Consider the following 23,845-nt stretch of genomic DNA (forward strand, 5'->3'; position numbering starts at 1 on the left):
GTAATTCGAACAGTGGTTGGAAGGTTGGTTGAATATAAAACCAACTTTTTAATCCTTTAGTTTAGTTTTTTTTAATTAACGCTTCCCGGCCAAATTCCTGCGAGCGGCTCTTGAGAGACTTAAGTAAGCGGTGATGTAAAGATTCTTTTCGCTAATAGCTGCTGTCGACGGGTTTTTAGTTCGGTATTTAAATTTTACAGGACATGGGAGTTCACACAAAGAACGAACTTTAACGTCGGACTCTAGAGTATGAGTCGTTTCATAATTTGGAAATTATATTATGTATATTATCAGACAAGCAAAAATAGTTTTCTCACATTTGGTTGATAGATTCGAATCACAATTTCAATTATTAAAAGAAAAACTGTTTTCCGCATGATTGCAGACTATGGCGTAACATGTAAGAAAGTAGGAATTGAACATAGCAGTAACTCTAAAATTTTAATCGTCTCAAGCCGTCTGCGATTCGGACGATTTTTGAAGAGTAACGGAGAAATTTCCAAGGCGTAATATGAGTATCAACATAATGAAATTTGCTACTTCATTCGGCGTTAGATAGTTTGAAGATGCAGGGCTGTTAATAGCGGAAAATTAAATTATCGATTATATTTAACAATGGAATAGTAGGCGAGGTGTAATTCGAGACAGCTCGTATTTTTTCTCGTGTTTTTTTCCTGCGTCATTTCGTTGCTATTTTAGAAGTTTTTCATAATCAAAACCAGTTTCAAAGTAAAATTCTGAAAACGTTTAAGTGTTGATTCGCGAAAAAAGTGGAAATGTCTTTCGGGAAGAACTGAAAAACAATTCGGCAGGCGATTCGCTTCAGAAACGCAAGATCCCAGGATGGGGGGGTGAATCCCAGTATGAAACAGACTAATTTGAAGAATTTCGAACCCCACATTTGTTGCCGGAACAATATTACCCCAAGCGACGGATCATGAAGACTCGACAACGTTCATCCCTAAGAAGCAAGGACGAATTTCACATTTTGGATACCGGTGAGATCTATAAAAAAAACTTAGTCGAAAACATTAGAGCTCTATGCATTGTATTTTTCATTTTACAAGAAATTTACCAAACACAAATTGTGTATCTTAAGAAATGGTTGTGAGTAACTTTTGCAGTTTTGCCTTTCTCAATAGAAAGGTATTGCAATTGCTCTGAAAACCGACTTTTTAACGGAGGCCCGGAGGGCAAATGTCTGTGTGTATGTATGTGTGTGTATGTGCGTCTGGCTGAACCGATTTTCACAAACTTACCAAATGAAAGGTGCAACGTTCCCATAGGCTTCTATTGAATTTCTAATGAATCCGACTTCCGGTTCCGGAATTACAGGGTGATGAGTACGATCACGTAGAAAATGTCGATTTTAATAAATTCTGCAATGAATGTATAATGGTGAAAATTTTTCCAAAATGTGACCACAACTGCTTCGATTTGTAGTACTAGGTCACTAACAGCCATTCAAAGTCTTTTTGGTCACATTGGCCACCATCATCGGTTCCGGAAGCCCCGGCGGAAGTATCCAAATTCAGAATAACAGTCACATCGGTTTCTCGGAGATGGCTATACCGAATCAACCAAACTTAGTCTCAAATGAAAGATGTTGCGTCCCCGTAAATGGCTATTAAATTTTATCCCAAACTGACTTCCGGTTCCGGAGTTACGGGTTGTGGCGTGCGGTCACATAGCAAATTGTGATTCAAACCGATACTCCGATGAAAGCAAAAAAGGTAAAAATTTCGCTAAAATGTCTCTCAAACAGCTTAAATTTGCAGTTCTAGGTCACCAACGGCCAAACAAACTTTCGTTGATTTCATTGGCCACCATAGACGGTTCCGGAAGTGCCCGGGAAAAGCGGCTATCTTTCAAAACTAGCAAACTCATATCAGTTTCTCGGAAATGGTTGGGCCGATTTTCACAAACTTAGTCCCAAATGATAGCTATATTATCCCCACAGATGTCTATAAAATTTCGCACGGATCGCTTATATGGTTCCGGAAATATAGACTGAACCGCCCGGTCACATATGAAATTCCCATATAAGCCGGAACTCAAAATTTTTTTCGAAGGGGGGACCCTATGAAATTTCAGAAATCGAATTCGTATTTTTGATGCCAAACATCTTTAAAATGCATGAAACTTCGAGATTTTATGTTATCACGAATTTTTTTTTATGAAATCGACTTTTTGGGACTTTGCCGATTTCGCACCTTTTTTCAGTTCAATATTACCGAGGCTGTTTTTTCTTTTGCAAAACTTTAGAACTCGAATAATGATTTCTCTTCTTGTATTTTTGTTATGTCATGTATAATAATAAAATACAATATATGCATTTGAAAGCTTTTAATGAATATAAACAACGCAAACATTCTCGTGTTCATGATTTAGAAAGGCACAATTGCACCGCTAGGTGGATTAAAACAGTTTTTTTTATTTTTCGTTCAGATGCCTATAGAAATAATTTCAAATATTTTAAAGGAGAACTGTTTGTCTTGATATACTGAACCTCTAGTTTCTTTGGGTATAAAGCTGTACGCACTATTTAAAAAAATATTAATGGTTTAGAGTAAATATAGCAAGATAAAAAAAAATGTGGTTGCTATTTTTTGGTGATCTCAGTGGCGTAGCCAGAAATTTCGTTTTGGGTAAATTTTTCGGAAAATGCTAAAATTTAATAAGATTTTGATAAATTATTGAAAATTCAGAAAAATAAGTAGTCTAGCAGATGTTGTTCCAGGCTACAAACAAGGAGATTAAACATAAACAGTTTATAAACCTCTATAGATTATTTTTTGTATAATATGTCAATGATGATAAAGAATGCAATCTTTTAAAGTGAGATAAATGTTCGAAAAAATTTCAACGATCGCCTAATTTAAAATTTAAACTGTCACCTAATTTGAAATTCTTACCTTTGAAGGTTTGACAACTTCGAGAAGTGCGTTGCAGGCAGGTTACGATCACCGTCGCCAGTGGGATAATCATATGTTATTTCTGGGATGTCACCATACCCAGTGATTAGCATAAGGGTTAGTGCATTGGGCCGGAGTCTCAAAGGTTGCGAGTTCGAATTTCGCCTCTGGGGGGAATTTTTTTCACATGATTGCTTAGCTTAACTCACCATTTCCGATCGTTTTTCCCCGTTGGATACCACCAGTCCTAAATAAGGTGTTGGCACTTAAGTAAAACGACCAAAAATTGAATTATTAGTTTAATTCTAACGGGCGGGTTCGCTTCCATCATACCTCTGTTCACTGAGCAAGGGACCAGAAATCGACAGTCTTCATTAGCTCTGTCACCCACCGAAGTACATTTTAGTAATTAATTCTCATAGAGGTAATAATGGAGAATTAACTCTTCAAAAATAGTAAGAGACTTGGCGCCTTCGGCAATGACACCAACTAAGTGACGGAACTAAGTTAGCGCCGAATTGATGCTTTCTCCAAAAAACGAAAACACTCTTTGTGTTACTTGGCAAACCCCTAGTCCTTTAAATATTCGGGATTTTTTTAAAGCCATTTCTCTTAAATATATCTTTTTTGTAAGCTTCAGAGTCATAGCTTGAATGTTTTTATTTTTTATAAACCGCTGAAGAGATATATCAAATACAGTAATATCAGAATAGCTTGTTGTAAAGGATTTCTACTACTATATTTCGATGGGAATGGGATATTTATGTCATCAACAAAGCTATTTGAAATAGGATTAACTTTGCTGAAGACATTAAGTCTCGACTTAAATTTGCTTGAGGAGTTAACTCTCTTTAATTATTAGTAGGAGGATTACCCGGCAAAATTATTTTATTAGATGATGGACAGTTTTACGTTTTGAAGTTCTTCAATGTTACTTATCATCCACATTTGACAGTTTCGACTGAATGTGATCGTGAAAAAATTTATCGACCATTTATTTTACTTTTCTTCATTATTCAAGCTCACAACTTGATAACGAGTTCTAGTACCTAATAAACGAAATTTTGGTACGTAATTCATTACAGCACTCGAATATACACCTTTAATAGCAATTAACTTGAAATAAATTGAAATGTTTATTAATTCCAATCCTGCTTAGGGGCTATTCATATAACTAATAATACAACAAAAATCAAAAGCTCATAAAAACTGATCCTGACCTGCTAGAGACCAACTGTAAACGTCATCTTTCATCATCTTTCAACTAGTTTCCGAAATGTTATTCTTGCTATAAACCATATTAATTTTTTGTCTGAACTCTACGCAATCTAAAAACCTGTTTTAATCCACCTAGCGGTGCAATTGTGCCTTTCTCATTTCTCTAAACTATGGCACGGAGGCTTTTTATGTTCAACATAATCGTGGAAATGTCCATTACATTCTTAGTACACTTTGCACTTATACACAATGGCATGCCAGCCACGAACTTGATGAGCTACTTGTCGACGGTGAAACACTTGAAACAAAAAAACTCCATTAGCCTAATCAGCATTAGATCAATGTTATCTGCTTGCTAACTCATTTTGTCATGCGGGGGTGGGTATGTGAAGAGGGCGAAAGTCCCATGGACGAACGACTCCCCAGCTTAAATTGGTATGCTTTGTGATATAGTGGTGGTTTAAAGATGATGGGGTTGAAAGGGAGGGGTATGAGGGCTGGATGGGGTGGTGGTCTGAGGGGTGATTTAAGGAGATTTTTAAAGGAGGGGCGCGAACAGCAGAGGGGGGGTGTAACCCCTCTCCGTAAACCATCAACTACGCCCCTGTTAAAATCCAGAAACCCTAAACGAGTCGAAAAAAAAAATTTGGCCGGGATTAGGTTGACGTTTTTCAGAGTGATTGCATAACCTTTCTATATGAGAAAGGCAAAAATGTGCCAAAATCCAAAAAAGTGAATCGTAGTCAAATTTTTTTTTCTAGTTTGCATCAAATCTCGACATTTCATGCATCTTGAACACATTTAGCATCAAAAATAAAAATTCTATTTTTAATTTTTCCTATAGTTTATATGAGAAATTTCTGTGTGGCCGCACTCTGAAACCCGTAATTCCGGAACCAGAATTCCGATCGATCCAAAATTCAATAGCAGCCGATGGGAAGGTTGCACCTTTCATTTGAGACTAAGTTTGGGCAAATCCAGCCATCTCTGAGAAAAATGAGTGACATTATTTGACACATACGCACATACATACACACACACACATACACACACATACATACATACACACACACACATACAGACTTTTTCCGATCTCGACGAACTGAGTCGAATGGGATATGACACTCGGCCCTCCGGGCCGGGATTAGGTTGACGTTTTTCAGAGTGATTGCATAACCTTTCTATATGAGAAAGGCAAAAATACATTTTCAGCAAATATTGAAATGTGTGCAAATTTTCGGTGAGCAAGTTTACACACTTATTTTTTTTCTGTCGAATCTCATCTTTTTTGCATCTTTTGCCAAAATCTCAACATCGAATCTCATATTTTTCGCATCTTTTGCCAAAATCTCAACAGCTGAGATCTCAGTAATAAATTTTTTGCTGAAATATCAGTAAAAGTGAGACAAATCTGACTTCACTGAGATATCGCTTTCTAAATTTGCTGTCGGCTGTCGATAAATTACCGAACGGAATTTAGTGTGTATGTTTCACAATCCACCTATTCAAACTTAGCTTCCCATTCGAAAAATTGTTTCTAATCCATATTTTGCAGCATCTTTCCAAAAATGAGCTGATGATAATTCAGGCAGTTATTTGACGGGATTAGGTTGACGATTTTTAGAGCGATTGCATAACCTTTCTATATGAGAAAGGCAAAAAGAACCGTGTCTTAAGGAACACCCTAAAGCTTACGTTTGGATCCTTCGTACAATGGAAAGTACAAAAAATAGAGCTTGCGTGTCTTCAGCACAGTTGTCTAAAATGCATTGTTCTACAACTTCATCGAAGATAGTCAAGCTATATCCCGAACAATTAAAAAGTTCAACTTTAGATCTTGCAAAAATTAAAACCACCCTAGTTTCTGTTCAAACGAAAAGAAGAACTACAACTCTCCTAAACATATTGTAAGCCATATTTAAGCTTATTAAGTTATTTAGTTGAGGAAAAAGCTAAACTTCCTACTAAATTGACGTTCTGAACCACTGTGCAATGTTATGAGCCAGAAATTGTTAAACTACGAAAAGTTCTAAGCATAAACACATTTCATGAAAAAATGCTCTCGCGTATAGAGAAAGGGGAACTAACATGGCCAAAGTTTGCTTTATTAACTTTAGCATATCCTTCCGCTTCCGCACATCTACCGCATCGGTACCGGTATTAACTGCAATAAACCGGAGCGAACAAAAGCGCGAATTAGGTTTTGTTGGAACTAAATTAGAACAAAAACTTGCTCTCACCTGCCTGAGAAACTTGCCACTTCAGAGCCTCTAAAGTGCTGTGAATCTAGACGTAAGTGGCTTCTTTCAGCGTAATACAGTGGGTTCAACGAGATGAGGAATGTAATAGATAATTTGTGTGTAAGAGGGGCACTGTACCGGAGGAATTGCGAAATAGCAAAAGTTTAATAATTTCCATTCCTAGAAATGTTTACGAATATTTGTACCAGCTTGTCGTGGATCATTTTGGATGCCAGCTAAATCCTTTTTGAACCGCTCTACCTTTTACATCATCCACAAAACGCTAGAAACATTGTCCGGATCCGGAGTAACGAAATTAAACATTCGTTGAATCCTCGCTAATAGAATAAACCAACAAATCTTGACATACCCCTGTCCACCTATAAAACTACGAATCAGTCTTTGGAAATTCTACTTCTTCCAAACTGAACTGACAGAAACATTCATGCACACAAAGCACCGCTCACCCGACGGAAAAGAAAAAGTTTAAAATCACTTATAATTGATTGAATGACTTGCTAATATAATATTAACTAACTGTCTGATTGACACTATCACAAACTTTTTATCTACCGGTGTTTCCACTCGATTTGGTCATCATGCATTTGGTTTGGCTTTTATCTCTTCACTCACTTTCTAGTGTAAAATTTGGGTACACTTCTCATCTCGTTTTGAAATCCCCAAAGAATGTGTCGCCTCTGCCGATTCGTTATGAATACATAGTTAGCAGATTTGAGGATGACAGTACAGTCAGTCAGTGTACTTGGGAAAGCTACATGAACAAAGTATAGTTCTGAATTTTTAGAATCATCGATATCGAACCTTTTGTTGTTGTTGCATTTTTAAAGTCGTCATCTATTTTCTTAGAGCATCGAAGCAACGGCATTCGTTTGTCCTCCCAAAGATATATCCAGCACCAGTCCTTCAAGGGTGGTTTTATTCGGTCAAAACATACAAAGAACAGCATATTTGTGTCGTAACACCAATTGACACCAAAGATCGAAGTGCTAGAATGTCTGATAGTGGCGTGTTTCGCCTTTTTTCGTCTATTCCATTCGTCTTCGAACATAGCTCGGTAGGTGCGCGGTAGATACAAAACAGCTCACCTTTTTGTGTTATGTCCGTAGAAGACTCTGTATGTTGCAAGTTGTCGCTCTTATCGCCATCATTGTCTATAAAAGGAACCTGACATGACAAACGTTGATGTATCACTTATAATAAAAGCAATCGCCACGCTCCGAATCACTGAAAGGTGTTGTGATCTGTGTTACCCCCGGACAGTCGATGTTTACTTTCAATTTGTTCTTCAGTTCTTTAGGTTCGCGTGGAATGTCCGTTTTTTTCTGTGGCATCACTGCGTTGTTAGACACGCGTTGGTTCCACGATTACTCTCCGCACAGCAGAGGCAATACACGATTGGCAGATCGATACTCGGGGAAATCAAAAATATCACAATGAACATGATTTCAATGAAGATTTATCAAACTTTGACCCAGGGGTCACCATTGCCGTTTCCTGTAGCAATAATGTTTTTCTTTTCGCCATTTGGTCCACCACTTTGGATTGCGCCTTTTAAAGAGTTGAATTATTGGCTTGATTGTCGATGTACCAGATTGTGCTTGCCAATACGTGGGTTGTTCTATATTTTTCCGAACTAGGTATGATTATACTATTATATGTTATCAAAAATCGGTTTATAGTCTTTAAAAATATTTTTATTGAAAATAAATTCATCTTTACATGCACTTAAACCAAGCTGATTAACTATGGACTCGAAAACATCCGTACACATTTCTCAAAAAGTGTATCAAAGTTCCTGTGTAAGTGTTCTGATTTGTTCCCATGTAGCTTTGTTGTTTAAATAACAGTGCGCATTCATGGAACAAAATTATATTCAGTTTACCATCAAAGTCTAGTTCAAGTATTCCAAGACATCGTTTCGTTAATCGCCTTATGCTTTTAAAATATTCAGAAAAAAATGTTTTCTGTTTAACATTTTCCATGTCATGTTCACAACGAACTAAAAGGTCTTGCAATGCAGAAAAGAAATTATATGAGTTTCTGTAGAAAATGAGATATTTTGATCGAAATGAATCTGAGAAACTATAATAGACTGTTTTGGTTAATTAAAGTGGGTATCAAATTTCATAGCTCTGGTATCGGCAATTTTGGATCATGGCATGTGGATTTCATGGTTTCGAAAATTGCATTCAAAATGATTGAAACTGGTTCCACTTTCCAGCGATGTTATGTTTGTTATGCAACCAGCGATGTTATGTTTGTTATGCAAAATGATTTTATTCGTCTGGCGCAATCTATTGAATACTTTCATTATTGAATGCTTTGATGAAATAAAATATCGCAAACCTTTGCTCTAAAACCTGTTTGCAAATATTCCAAGTACCCGAAGTAATACGAAAAGACCAAAGTCGATTTAGTTCGTTTTTGATATTCTCTTGTCTCGACACTAAACGATCACGACGACAAGAACTGAAGTTTCTTTTGTTCTTTAGACAATGCAAACCAGATATAAGATATATTTGTCGTTCGTTGCATAGATACAACGGAGTAATTACGCCATGATTCACCCAAAAATCATTCAAATCGCAATCGACCATCTTCGATACCGATGACTTTTTAGACGTTTTACCCGCATTTTCCACAGCAATGCAAATTATTTTGATTTAAGAGCAATATAATAAAAGGGCGTAGGAGTTTGCATGAACTGTTTTCAAAAAACATCCTGCTCGAGATCTGTATTTTATACAGCGAAAAGTTTCAGAGAATAAACACGTTTTCGAAAAAAACAAGCACTGAATAAAAAGTTTTGGCATCTTCCAAAAGTGGTATCTATTTTAAAAACTAATACCACAATAAAACTCATTTTTTGAAAAAAAAAATCATTTCTGAAGAGAAAGAAAACATTGAATGTGGTTGTATCATGGGGAAACAATCTTTAAAAACTGATCGAGAAATGCAAACTGGATGTACCGGCGGCTACCCGGATTTGGAAATCTTATGGAGGAACTCAAATGGCGGCGATTCGATTACAAGCTGGCGGAGACCAAATAGATAAAATTCGGGTGGTCGGTGTGCTCGCTGAGAGTCATGCAGAGGAAAATGAAGCCGAGGAACTACCGGCGTCCGGCGTACTGGTGGAGCGATAGGCTCAGCATTATCCGGGCTGCCTGCCTAAAAGCCAGTAGACGCGTTCAGAGAGCAAGATCTAAGACAGTCAGAGAATAGTTTAAGGTATCATTCCAGGGCCACTTTTAAACGCGAGATAGTGCTAAGCAAGTCCATCTGCTACAAGGAGCTGTGCAGATAAGTATACGCTAACCCCTGGGGCAATGCTTATCGTGTCGTTATGGCCAGGATGAAGGATCCAATGACGCCAGTCGAAATGTGCGCCGACAAACTGAAAATTATCGTGGATGGTCTTTTCCCGAAGCACGACCCAACCGCATGGCCGCATACACCGTACGTTGATGCAGATGGTGGAAATTCTGGCGACAATTTAGTTTGCAACGACGAGCTCCTTATTGTGGCAAAAGGACTGAAAGCGAAGAAAGATCCCGGACCGGATGGTATCCCCAACGTGGCACTGAAGACTGCGATCCTGGCGTTTCCGGACATGTTCAGGATAGTCCTACCGAAATGCCTGGACGATGGCCACTTCCCGGAGAGATGAAAGATCCAGAAGAGCTAGTGTTGCCGGCAAAACCAGGGAAACCACCAGGAGATCCAGCATCGTATTGGTTTATATGCCTGCTGGATACTCTTGGTAAACTCCTTGAAAGGGTCATCCTCAACAGGCTGATGATCAACGCTGAAAGTGAGAACGGACTATCGCAAAGGCAGTTCGGGTTTCGGAAAAGGATATCGACGGTGGACGCCATCCGCACAGTCATCGCGAATACGGAGAAAGGATTGAAACAAAAGAGAAACGATAATCGCTATTGCGCCGTGGTAACGATAGACGTGAAGAACGCGTTCAACAGTGCTAGCTGAGGGGCCATCGCCGTAGCGCTGCACAGAATGCAGGTTCCGGACTATATGTAAGGTTCTGAAAAGTTACTTCCAGAACTGAGTACTAGTCTACGAAACGAACATGGGGCAGAGGTCGATTAGGGTCACGGCGGGAGTGCCTCAGGGCTCCATACTCGTCCCAACGCTCTGGAATATAATGTACAACAGATTGTTAACATTGGAACTGCCCAGGGGAGTTGAGATCGTTGGCTTTGCAGATGATGTTGTCCTGACGATAACCGGTAAGACCCTTTAGGAGGTGTAGATGTTGACGGCAGAGACAATAGGCATCGTGGAAACCTGGATGACTAACGTCAAGTTGCAGCGGGCTTAGACTGAGGTCGGGGCGGATTGCGTAATTGATGGGATGACTCCCATCTGCATCACTCTGACTGAGGACGTGAAATGCTACCAGCGGAGAAATACACGTAATGCAAGGAGACTGGTCCGAGAGGACTCGTTGGCTAAGTGGCAGCAAGAGTGGGACAACGCTGAGAAAGGAAGGTGGACCCACCGACTCATCGCAAATGTATCTGCTTGGGTACATAGGAAACATGAAGAGGTGAACTTCCCAAGTAACAATTGTAGTTTTATAGCACGCTACAAGTGCAATCTAAGTTTTATGAGTGGCTATAAAACTATCATAAAACCTCAATTGTTACTAGGGTTCCATTTGAAGCAGTTTTTGTCCGGGCACGGATGCTTCCGCAAGTACCTGCATCAGTTTGGACATGCTTCGTCATCCTTTGCCCGATGTGCTAGAGACACCGGAACACGTGGTATCTGAATGTCCTAGGTTCGAGGAACTTCGTAGGAGTATGGTATGACAGTGGACAATATCGTCAAAAAGATGTGCCACGACGAGCGTATCTGGGACCTCGTCAACAGGGTGGTTACGAGTATACTCTCCGAGCTGCAGAGGAAGTGGCGAAGGAACCAACAAAGTAGCGCCGCCGGGAAACCACAAATCGGGTTTCGGGAAAAATTCCGCCGCCGGGGAACTCTCCGACGGGTCAGACTAGGTCCATCGTCGGGGACCAGTTCAGTAGTACGTGACATAGCACCGGGCTTGGGTCGCCGGGGCGCCAGTGAACCGGACGTCAGGTTTCACTGGAATCGCTGGGCCGACCTCAACACGAGTAACTTGTGAATAGGATAGATCCACCGCCGAGGATTAGACCGAGTAGACCGTGTCGAATAGCTAGCAGTGGGTCGTTGGGGCGCCAGTGAACCAGAAGCTACGCTCCACCCGGAATCGCTGGACGGACTTCAGCACCTACTGTCTGGCCCATTGAGTAGGCTAGGTTCACCGCTGGGGGCTAGACCGAGTAAACGGAGCGGGGAGCTAAATGACTCACAGAAAGGTACATCGGTATCGGAAGCAATCTGCCGGAGAACTCTCACTCGGAGTAGGATAATATCCAAGTTGATCTCGATAAAGCTGGGTGCTAAAAAGCTCAAAGAAGCGAGTATCGCTGTCGGGGGAAATTCCTCCGATGAAGAACTATTCGTCAGAGTAGGGTGAATTCACCGTTGGAGACTATCCATGTAGATCGTGATAAGGCCTGTAACTAAATTACGCACGGAAACTTGAGCAAAATGGCTCAAGGAATCAGCACCTAAATGGCTCACGAGGACGAGAGCTAAACAGCGACATAATAGATGAAGACAGTCGAGAGAAGAGTCCAGAGTTAAATCAAATTTCCAATCTCGACGAACTGAGTCGAATGGTATAAGAGATTCGGCCTTGCGGGCTTCGGTTAGAAGCTTGAAATTCCAACCGATTGAATAACCTTTCTATATGAGAAAGATAAAACGTCAATGAATATTGGAGAAGGGTCCCTGGTTAGCCGTAGGACGCAACTTAGTCGTGATGCTCTCACAAGACCGCTGGGCGGCACTGGCGTACATCTTCCGGATACAATTCCGGATCTTGGTGATCAACTGCTTCGTATCCTTGACCGCCAATTATTTTTGAACACTAGGGTACTGAGTGAGCCGAAAAAAATCCTCGATGGGACGGCACTGGGGCAAGTTGGTCGGGTTCCTTTCTTTTTCTGTTCAAGACACTCCAGCGTCTTCTTAGCATAATGGGAAGACGCCTTGTCCGGTCAGAGGACGTATTTCCCATCCGCATGATGCTCCTTTAAGAACGGCAGAAGATTTTTTTTCATGACACTCCTCCTGGTACACTTGTTGATTGATGGCCAGCCGCTCGGCTTGAATCACGGCTTTGAAATCCCTCTGTCCGATATGGCGATGCAGAGCTTAATTTTTTTCAAGTTTATGCTGAAGCTTATATTTTACTTCTGAGCTGTGGGCGACTTGTCGCTGGAATAGTAGCTGTCATTTCCTGGAATGTGGGTCTTCGAGAGCGGAAAGTAACTTTCGTCGTCCAACACGAACGTCGTCCGGCGGTAGCTCTTCGTCATTCACCGGCACTGCGATTTCACGATCGCTATCTGCTCGTCCGTGTACTCGGGCGATCGAGTCTTTTTCCTCTTGAGAGTCGATGAATGAAGGTATGGGAGCACGAATATTTTCACCCGGCGTTGTGCATCCTTGTTGTCGAACAACTTTTTCAACGCTTACTGCTTCTTCTTCTTCGTCATTATTTTCGCCGGACGGTCGCACCGTCCTTCCGCTCCACGCTTAGTAGTGCCAAGATCCGGTATATTGTAATCACGGGCAAGTTTTACTTTTGAAAGTGGTCTGCAGTAAGCTTTTTTCCACGATGACCATGCGTTTTGTAAAACCATACAACACGCTCGCGGAGTGCTTGCTGTTTCAACGTCATCTTCGATTGAACTGACAGCACCCGAGCGAAAAGAAACATGCCACCCACTTCTAGATAGTTCAGAGAGCAATTCTCTTGGAGAGAAAAAAATACGCTCTTTACTTTAATTACAGAAAAATATTGAAATCATTCTTATTTTTATTGAACACCCGTTATTCGCATTTCTCCGTCAACAATAGGTTTTGCAAAAGGTGCACTAAATTTCCCTTTGACATCAAGGCGAAATTGTAAACCATTTGAAAACTACATAAAAAATATAAATTTACAAACGCGGTCTCAAGCATTAACCCACCACTCGCGCGATTATGAATCAGTCACGTCCAGATGTGTCTAATGCCCTCAATAGGACAATAAATAAAATGTCGTTAGACAACACATTTCATCGTGACATAACCGGGAACTCAAGTGATATGACACGACTCTCTTCTGGTATTTGAAGCTTACATTGAAAATTGAGCATCATATTCACGGCTCGCGTGATCATTCAAGAACACGCGCGAATATGCGAATGACCACACAGTTAAAAAATCGAATTTATCCACGCGAAGTTACATGCACGCTAGCAGATACGACAAATACGATAACATAGAAACGCTTGTGCTTCATCCACGCTAAACTACGCCCGCAATCTCACAAACATGAAAGCACCGCGCTAATTAAGTGAACGGTTAGCATTCATAAACTGAAAAACGCGGGCTCAAGCGCGCATCTATCTAAACAAGTGTTCGCGCGATTATGAATCGGTCATGTCGGAAAGTCCCTACCCTCAGTTCTAGTAACATGAGTTCAGTTGGACCAAACAAAAAATGACCCTCATAGCCACTAAACAACATGTCCCATGACAACATGACCGGGAACGCTAGCGATATGGGAAATCTCTCTCTCTCTTCTAGTATTGAGCATGTAAAAATACAAACGCTTGAGACCTTCGCGAACACCAATGCCCGCGGTCTGGCAAACATAAAACACCCTGGTGATTAAGTGAATGTTTTGGCACTTATAAACGCGATCTCAAACGGAAACCTATAAAAGTTCATATTCGCTCGATAATGGATCGGTCACGTCCAGAAGATATCTCCATTCGGTCCTATAAGCCTAGGTCCATGCCTTCAGTTGGACCAATCCAAAAATGATGCTCATATCCACTAGACAATACGTTCCATACTGACATGACTGGGAACTCAAATGATTTGGGGAAACTTACTCTTTTCTAGCATCTCAACCATACACTAAAAATTAAGGATCAGATTCACGGTCCGCACCCGATTCTTTCAAGAGTACACGCGAATATGCGAATTGACGCATTGTTAAAAAGTCATATTTATACACGCGAGGGTACATACCCGCTAGCTCACGCGACAAAGACGTTAACATACAAACTTTCTAGCTCTTCGTGATCATCCACGCACACATATGCCCGCGATCACGCAAACAGGTTAACACCCCGGTGACTAAATGAACATTTTAGAACATATAAATTTACAGACGCGGTCTTAAGAGTGAACATACAAACGCCCACGTTTGCGCGATCATGAATCGGTTATGTCCGGAAGTTCCTGCTCTCAGTTTTAGCAGCCTAGGTCCATGCCTCCAGTTGGACCAATTCAGATAAAAGTGATTCAAACGCGTTCCATGGGGACATTACCACGAACACTAGTGATATGGGCTAACTTCTAGCATCTGAACCATACACTGAAAATTAAGTAGCAGAATCACGGTTCGCGCGATCATCCAAGAACACAGCAAATATAGTATATTCGGTTATTAAATCGAATTTATACACGCCAAGTTACATACATGCTAGCAAACGCGACGTTTATGCACGCGATATATCAATGATCAAATCGATCGAACACGTTAACATACAAACGCCCGAGCCCTTCGCGATGATACACAAAGACGAATATGCAACTACGTCCAAGATTTCGGTAACACAAAAACGACCCGATGATTTGGAGAAGGCTTTAGCACATATAATGTGAATAACGTGGTCTTAAGAGCTCACAAATAAACGCTCGTTTCCACGCGATCGTAAAGTACCTTCGCTTGAACATCTGAATTCCGCACTCAATATCACAATCAGAATCACGGCCCGCTCAAAATAAACCTTAAGTAGTGTTTTACTGAATGATATTCATCCACAAATAGGTTTAAATTCTGTGCAGTATTCACAACACAGAACGATGTTTTGAACTGGTATGTGTAAAATAACGAGAAGCTCTTCTGCCACACCTCCTCTATTGATAAACACACACATTCAACCGTGAAAAACGAGGCACAGCTTTAAGTCGTCAGCATTAATTAGTTTACAAACGCTTCCCAACAGCAATACGGTATCGTTGAAAGATAGCACAACTAGCCAATGTCCCAAGTTACACCCTTGTGGAACACCAGACTTATTGGAGAATTGTGATGATACGCTGTTATCAAATTTAACTTGTAGAATTCTTCCGAAAAGATATTAATTCAAAAAAGACACAAAGACTTAAACTGACCACGGCACGAGGTGAATTCCCTACCAAAAATGTGCTCGAAAACTAATGATCTGGCAAGTAATATTCAGTTGTGGACGAAAAACCGAAGTTTCCGCCACGAATAAGACAATGAATTCGGTGCTATACAGGTAAGAGCACCTTGAAAACACATTGGATTAAGGTGAATGAGAAACACAAAGGACCAAAGAGAGGCAATGTGACTCGATATGCTATAAATATGTAGAGAAGTTGTAACAAAATGGCCACTGTGGTAGAGTGTGCCACAGATGGCGTAAATTACGAGGAAAGTTTGATATTTTATGAGAAACTTGTTGGAATTATCTATATTATATTTTTTTGTGAAAGTCCAATATAAAATAATTATTCTAACTACTTGACATTTTTCTTCCATAAAAACTATTATCTATTTTGAGAGAGAGAGAGAGAGAGAGAGAGAGAGAGAGAGAGAGAGAGATCTGGGACCTCTGTTTCGGGTTTTAACCAGACCATGCTACAAAAAATCAATTGACTCATGTTTAGTCTAATATATCCGGTACAACTTCCTTTGCTTCGTTATAGTCCCGTAGAATCGATTTTTTTTTCATTTCAATTGGTGATCAAGGCAGTCGTATTATACAGTTCAATGCAAACAATTTCTCAAATCAAGATTTGAATAAGTAGGTGTCCTAAAGGATCCGACTATGTAAATAGCCCAGTCACTTAAACCGTAATCGTATAATGAATTTCTCAGTACAGGAACTGTAAATTTGACTATATCGTATAAAATTAACAATTTCTCCCTTACACAGCGAAGCCAATTTGTGTCATGTACCATGCCAAGAGGACTCCCCGGACGAATCTTTCCGATCACATTTCCGTCCCTTTATGCCACACAAACTGACACTTTAATGATAGTGCCAGCGGAACTTGATAAGTTTATGATACATCTCTCTCTCTTCCTCTTGGTCCCGGCGCTGGAGACTGATTCCCTGTTGGCTAGGCTGTCACATTCTGTGGTTGTAGTTTCTGTCAGGTTTGGCACAACGCGGCGGCGCCTTTCTTGCTCGCCAAGCTCGTCTGGCTGACTGGCTGGCAGGCATGGAGAAACCGAAAAACAAACACGATAATTAAATAATCATCTTATCAAATTGAAAAGCCTCCGAGTCGAAATGAGATGATTTATAATTACTGGCGAAGCTAAAAGCACCAGGACAAGCGGGTTGCTCCTGATGCACGGTAACAAAAAGTGAGCTACGATTGCGAGAGAACACGCGGCGCGGGCACTCCGGCGAAGTTGTCCATTGCTCTGAATCTGGGTGGGGAACACGCCAGTCCCAGGCCAAAATGTGCATGGTGCATCGTTGCTAGGGTGCAGCAACAACCGGCAATGCTGGTACCTACGGATGGTTGGAAATTGCATTATACTATACCATAGGGTAGGGATCGATGGATTGTGTGAAGGAGCCGATTCGAGCTGACGAAAGAATGAATGACGGGGAAAATTGGAGTTTTATGAAAAGCTAATTTACGAGATAGAAGCCGCAATGAGCGATCTGAAGTGATGATAAATACAGAGGGTATTGGCGTTCTATTAGAGCGTCCATTCAGCCAGTCGGCGGTGGGATGGATAAAATTTATATGCGAATCGTAAAACCAAGCGCCTGTAATTATGAACAATACTTTATTACGTATTCCAGAGCCACTTTCAGTTCGTTCGTTCGGTACAAAAGCAACTTGTGATGAGTTCGGTTTTATCTTTCATTTCTCGACTCTGACTGCACTGACACACGCGAGTTCGGTTCGAATGTAATGTCAGAGTTCACCACTTTTAAAACAGATCTAACTAGCTCCGAGTGGAGAGCGAGCTGGTGGCTGGTCCTGCAGGTATATATCCATACACTATCCGATGACCGGCCAATTAGAAGTCGATTGAAAGATTGCCAAGGCACGCACACGGCACACGCAAAGTTAACCATTTCAGTGCAGCTGGTCCCTGGTGTACGTGTTAAGTTGGGTAGAGCAAGTTTCATCACTATCTCTAGGGATGGAACAAATAATAGATGATGCGAAGCTACCAATAAGTGCTGAAGTTGCTTTTTTTTTAAATTGCGATGAAATGGGAGATATCATACAAGAAGAAACTTTGAAAATATAATTTTAGTTCAAAACTTTCGAGAACGTGGCATTTATGTTGGTATAAGTACATACGATAGCTCAAATGATCTTGATTATATTGTAATGTTGGTTATTGGATTTGGTATCCCAAATACAAGCTAATTGGAATATAGTGATTTTGCGCAGGTTGTTTCCAGTTTCTTCCACCACAGATAGATGTGGAGGTATCCCTCGGAATTATTTTGCACCAGTACTATAGATGGGTCCATTCATAAATATATTTCTATTTTGATCATAGATGATTTCACCTTAAGGTCATTATCCTTCTTTTTCGGGATAGGAAAATCTCTTAAGGAAAATTTCTTGGAAATCGAACCCAGGTGAGCTGCGTACAAGGCAATCGATTTACTAACTACGCTCTACGCCCAGATGAGAAGTTTTTGTAACCGGGTGAACCCCATTAGGCATAAATACGTTAGGCATACGGACGTTTGGCATACGTACGTTAGCCATAAGGGACGTTAGGCATAAAGACGTTTGGCATAATGGACGTAAATCATAATATACGTTAGGCATAATGGACGTTAGGCATAAATTATCATATTGAAGTAACTTTTAAGGAAATAACTTTGGTGGTGACAGCCTCGGGTGGTAAGAGCGCAAATGTTTGAAATTTTTTGAATTACCCTGGAAGCTGATAAAACTCGATCAACATTTTTTCTACTGTATATACCACAAGAAATCTTCACTCAAATAAAAGATGCAGAACGAATGAACATCGAATGAACGAATGAACATCGAATGAACGAATAAACAAATTGCACATCTCTAAAATAGGCTAAATACTCTGGTTGAAAATCAGTCTATTTTGAATTAAGGTATGAATAAAGCACATCAACCCCTTCATGCCCATGTTGTTTTTAAACAACAACTGCTAAAACTTTTGATTTAGGCAGAATTTACTTACAAAAACAAGGAAGACTAGTAACTGGGACTATTGGAACTTAGAACTGAAGTTATTGCTATTAGTCTAATATTTACAGTTGGCGTAGATTGATATATATTCACACCAAAAAAATTTGAATTTTATCGTTGACGTAATTGCAAACATGACACAATTCAACAAACCGTAATTTACGATATGACGGAACATTACCGTGTTCCGTTTAATTTTACATGAAACGTATACTTTACATGCGCAATAACATAAAATTACACTTCCTACAATTCAGAACAAACGCTGTATGTGGAGTAAAATTACATGATTTACGAAATTAAACGTCATGTAAAATTAAAATCAAACGTAAAACTAAGTCATTTTTGATGCTCGTATATGTCAGGGCCAGGAGACGTAAATTTACACTATTTTTTCTAGGTGTGTTCATTATTTTCCATTATTATTGAAAACTGCTAAAGCGTATCAATTTTGACCGTCTTCGACTATCTTTTCCTATCAAATAGAATATTGAAAATTTTCTAGGAGAATTGTGTTGAGCACCAGAAGGTTAACATTGAGCAGCTTCCAGCACTGCGAAAGAAGCATCTTTCAAAGCAAGTTTTTCGTGTTTTTTGAACCCTATGAATGCTAGCAAAAGTTGGGCATGTAAGAATTAACTTAGATTAGTTCTTCATGCATGCAAGGTGTAATTTTACAAGAAGAAAATATATAACCTAGAAGAACAGCTCACGAAAGAAAGAATGATGTATTTTATTATTCATTCAACGGATATATGAATATTGCTCCTATATTGATTATCTCATATATTGTTAAGCACAATGAGTGTATTCTCGAGGCCATCACAAATAGAACTACGGAAACTCTTTGATGTGAGAGAGAGTTTATTCTTGTCCTGTGATGAGTTACCGAAACGAAAAAGTTATCGTCACAAACGTAGAATCCGTAGCCTAATCTTGATCCTGTACATAACACTGCCAGTTTCCATTGGATCAAAAACATAATGTCTGTTCATTATTTATTTCCATTTTTTGTTAACTACCTATTGCGTCAATTTGTTAAATGTTGTAACGGCATTTAATTAGCAAGGGACTGGAAGGTGAAGTATATTTTTCAATATTAAGAGCCATAGTACTCAAGGTAGAGCAAGGAGTTGAAGGAAGAAAGTTTAGAAAAGCTTAGCTTAGAGTTTCCCGGCGACTTAACCCTTTGTCTGTTACCGCAGGAATTAGAATGCCAAAAGTGGCATTAGAAATGCGAATCATCCGAGTCTGCGACATGTCAGGACGAGCATAAAGCAACTTTGTATTTCATGCTGTCGGAACTGATTTTTAACTCCTTGCTCTCCCTTGAGTACTGACTCTTAATATTGAAAACTTCACCTTCCAGTCCCTTGCTAACTTAATGCCGTTACAACAGTCTGTTAATTATTTTGCTTTTTTTAATACTTGGATGCAACTGTATTGGTAATACATCTAAAAGGCTAAAAATTTGCTTTTATCAAAACTGAAAGGATATTTTCTTCATCTCGTCTACAGCAAAATAGAAAGAAAAACTCTACACTTGTAAGGGTTAAATATATCGCATGGTATTTTGGAGTCTCTCGCTAGAATTATGCGAAGGTATGGTATAGCAAAGCGTCATTTTTTCCTAACCTGATAAAACAAGCGAAATCTCTAACGAAAGCCTTGCGATTATTTTTATATTTTTGTGAATTATGCCAATCGTCCATTATGCCTAACGTACTTATGCCTAACGCATGTATGCCTAACGTACTTATGCCTAACGTATTTATGCCGAACGTCGCGCACCCGTTGTAACCCACCAGTTGTGGAATTGAACCTCTCCCATTCTTGAACACTAAGATTCTAGGGTTCGTTGTGTTTAGTATAAAGTTGTAAGTCTGCATTATTTTTATATCACATCATCACACAAAGCAACAGGATCATATTTTTTCCTTACAAATGTGTTGAGCACGCTCGAACTGTCTGCGAATCGCTCAATTCTAGAAAACTACAAGGGACAGCCCTATGAGGTAGAACAAACGGTAGACGCAGGACTACAATACTTAATGGGAAACATTTCATTTCTTAGTACATTTGGTTTAACAATAAATCAAATATATGTCTTTCGTACAGTTTAAGCATAACCAATCAACATACATTGTTACATATTGAACCAAATCTTCGAATCGATCGAATCCGATTAAACTTATTTGAGAAGATCTGAAGAAAGGCGACATTACATTTTCATTTCTATAAATCTATGTTTTTACATTTCTTATAAAAGAAATGTATAGAATTCGCTTAAACTATCAAGATTTTTTCCGAGGCCCGGTGGGCCGAGTCTTATATACCACTCGACTCAGCTCGACGATTTGGGACAATGTCTGTGGGTGTGTCTGTGTGTGTGTATGTAACGGACAAATTCTCATTCGTGTTTCTCAGCAATGGCTGAACCGATCTTATCCAAACCAATTTTAAATAAAAGAACTAAAAAACAGTATGAACGCTATTAATTTGTTTTTGATTCTGATGTTTAGTTTCCAAGATATGAATGTTTGAATGCGTAAAAATGGCGTTTTTTGCAGTTTTTTTGAATCATCTGCCGAAATTGACAATGTAGATTAAATTTATATGTTTTTAGACAGCTTTAACGAATACCTTTCGAACAAGCTGTAGATTGTTGAAATCGGACTATTATCAAAAGAGATATTTAACATTTAATGCGGACGAAAGATTTTTATCATTTCCATTGCCAGAAATATGACCAAAAACATGTAATCTATTATTAACGCCAAAACGGCTTATTTTAGGTCAATAGTATCTTCGGAGAATTCAATGGAGGCAATATGCCCTTTCTTTTGGTATTGTGCTTTTGCTGATTAATCCCCCTAAGAGTGAGATATTTTCACAAATTTTCTTGGAAGTGATTATATCGAAATGATGCCTTCAGCAAATTTGTATCGCTTACTTTTGCGAATAACTTTACTGAAGACTTCAAATATCTATTTTGAATATTTTAAAAGTTATGGCTTGTTGTTTGTGGATTAGTCTTTGTCGCCTATTTATTGTTCAATATAGTAATAATCCATTGAAATAAGCCAAACATTATTTCGATAAAACGAATTTCGTATTTCATTTTTCTATCTACAACCGCTAGAAATAATCACCGAACACTTCCAAGTTGTCTGGAACGAACTTGATAACTTATCAGTACAAAAATGCTCATTTGTGCGAACCTTCTGAATGCAATTTTTCTAACTTATGACCATCGGATCGATCTGAAACATATCGGAAAATGAAAAGCGAAATAAATAACTCCAAGCAACGGCGTATCCAAGAAAAGGTTTTGGGGTTTAACACCATAAACCCCCCCCCCCCCAACACACTTAAAAAAAATTATTGAATTGAAGTTGAAAATTTATTGATGCAGACTGATTTAATTCAATATTACAATAACAATTATCTGATCCGTAGATTGATAACCTGTTGTTGTAAACATCATGAGGACTTTTGATAAATTGTCGGAATGGGGTCCTGATATGTAACTGATCTATTGGTCTTGATTTCACAGTTGTCTAATTGCATCAATATCAAATTCCTGCCTGGAAACATTCCAATAGAAAATTCCAGAGTTCTGTAATCAATCATAATCCTCAGATTTATTTTCAAATTGAGCTCGTTTTTGTAGAAATGTACTGTAATAAGGGTCTTTAGTTAATAGGAAGCGAAGTTAAAATTGATTTAATGTCTATGAAACATAGAACTGCTCACCAAAAAAATGCATAACTTTCAACATTTGCTAAAAATGTTTTTGCTTTTCTCATTCACTCTAAAATTCGTCAGTCTAATCCCGACCCGGAGTCGCCGAGTGTCATACGCCAATCGACTGAGTTCGTCGAGATCGGAAAATGTCTGTGTGTGTATGTGTGTGTATGTGTATATGTGGAAAAAAATGTAACCTTTGTTAATCAGAGATGGCTGGATCGATTTGCACAAATGAAATGAAAAATTTCAAAATCAAATTTGTATTTTTGATGCAAAATTACTTTAAAATGCATGAAACATTGAGATGTTTGACAAAAATTGACTTTTTTGGACTTTGGTACATTTTTGCCTTTCTAATATAGAAAGGTTATGCAATCACTCAAAAATCGTCAATCATACCGGCCCGGAGGGAGTATGCAGTGAGGGGTTGCTACTTTAAAATTAAAACTAGTTTCAAATTTCTTAACAAGTTGAAAATTTTCGGCAGGACCTGGACCTCCCGGATCTTTCTCCATGATCCGCCGCTTGTTTCAAGCGATGTTTCAGTATCACATAGTATCTCAAGATCGTGGCTGTCGATCCGTTGTATGTATGTGCAAATCGTACTGAACATGTAATATTCATTTCCGCCATTGTATTGAACATAAGCAGCCATGGAATCGTAGTCTGGACAAATGAGAAAAGCACAATTGCACCACTAGGGGGATTAAAACAGGTTTTTATTTTGTGAATGCGTCGAGTTGAGACGGAAACGTAATATGATTAATAAAGAGGATAACACTTTCCGAATGTAGAGAGAAATTTATGAAAAATGACGATTTCCATTCGACTCTAGCAGGTCCTGATCGATTTTGATGAGCATTTGATTTTTGTTGTATGACAAATTATATGTATAGGTCAAATGTTTAAAAACAGTAATTTAAGGTCAAGATGGCATCATTTTGAAACCGCCAATTTCGGAGGTTTAGTATCTTCAATGAGTTTTACAAACGTTAAACAGCGCATCATTTGATAAACTAATTTTGACGGTATATCGTCCAAGAAGTATTTATGGTGAATTTTCTCAGCTTAATATTCATGACTACAATAAAGTCTCAACAAATTCGCTAAAGACACGAACTCTGTTACTATTTTCTGAAAAATAATTCTGCATAATTTTAAAACTTCAAAAATTACGGTTTCGGAATTATGCCGTTTGGACAGTATGATCGATTTTCACCAAACCCCCACCAAACCGAATTTCTGGCTACGCCGCTGACTTCAAGTAAGTAGAAACAAAGTCGTTCTACACTCGTTCACAAGAAACTTCTTCGAATGCTGAATATCTATTAT

This window comes from Topomyia yanbarensis, chromosome 3, assembly GCF_030247195.1.
Source record: "Topomyia yanbarensis strain Yona2022 chromosome 3, ASM3024719v1, whole genome shotgun sequence".
NCBI classification, from domain to species: domain Eukaryota; kingdom Metazoa; phylum Arthropoda; class Insecta; order Diptera; family Culicidae; genus Topomyia; species Topomyia yanbarensis.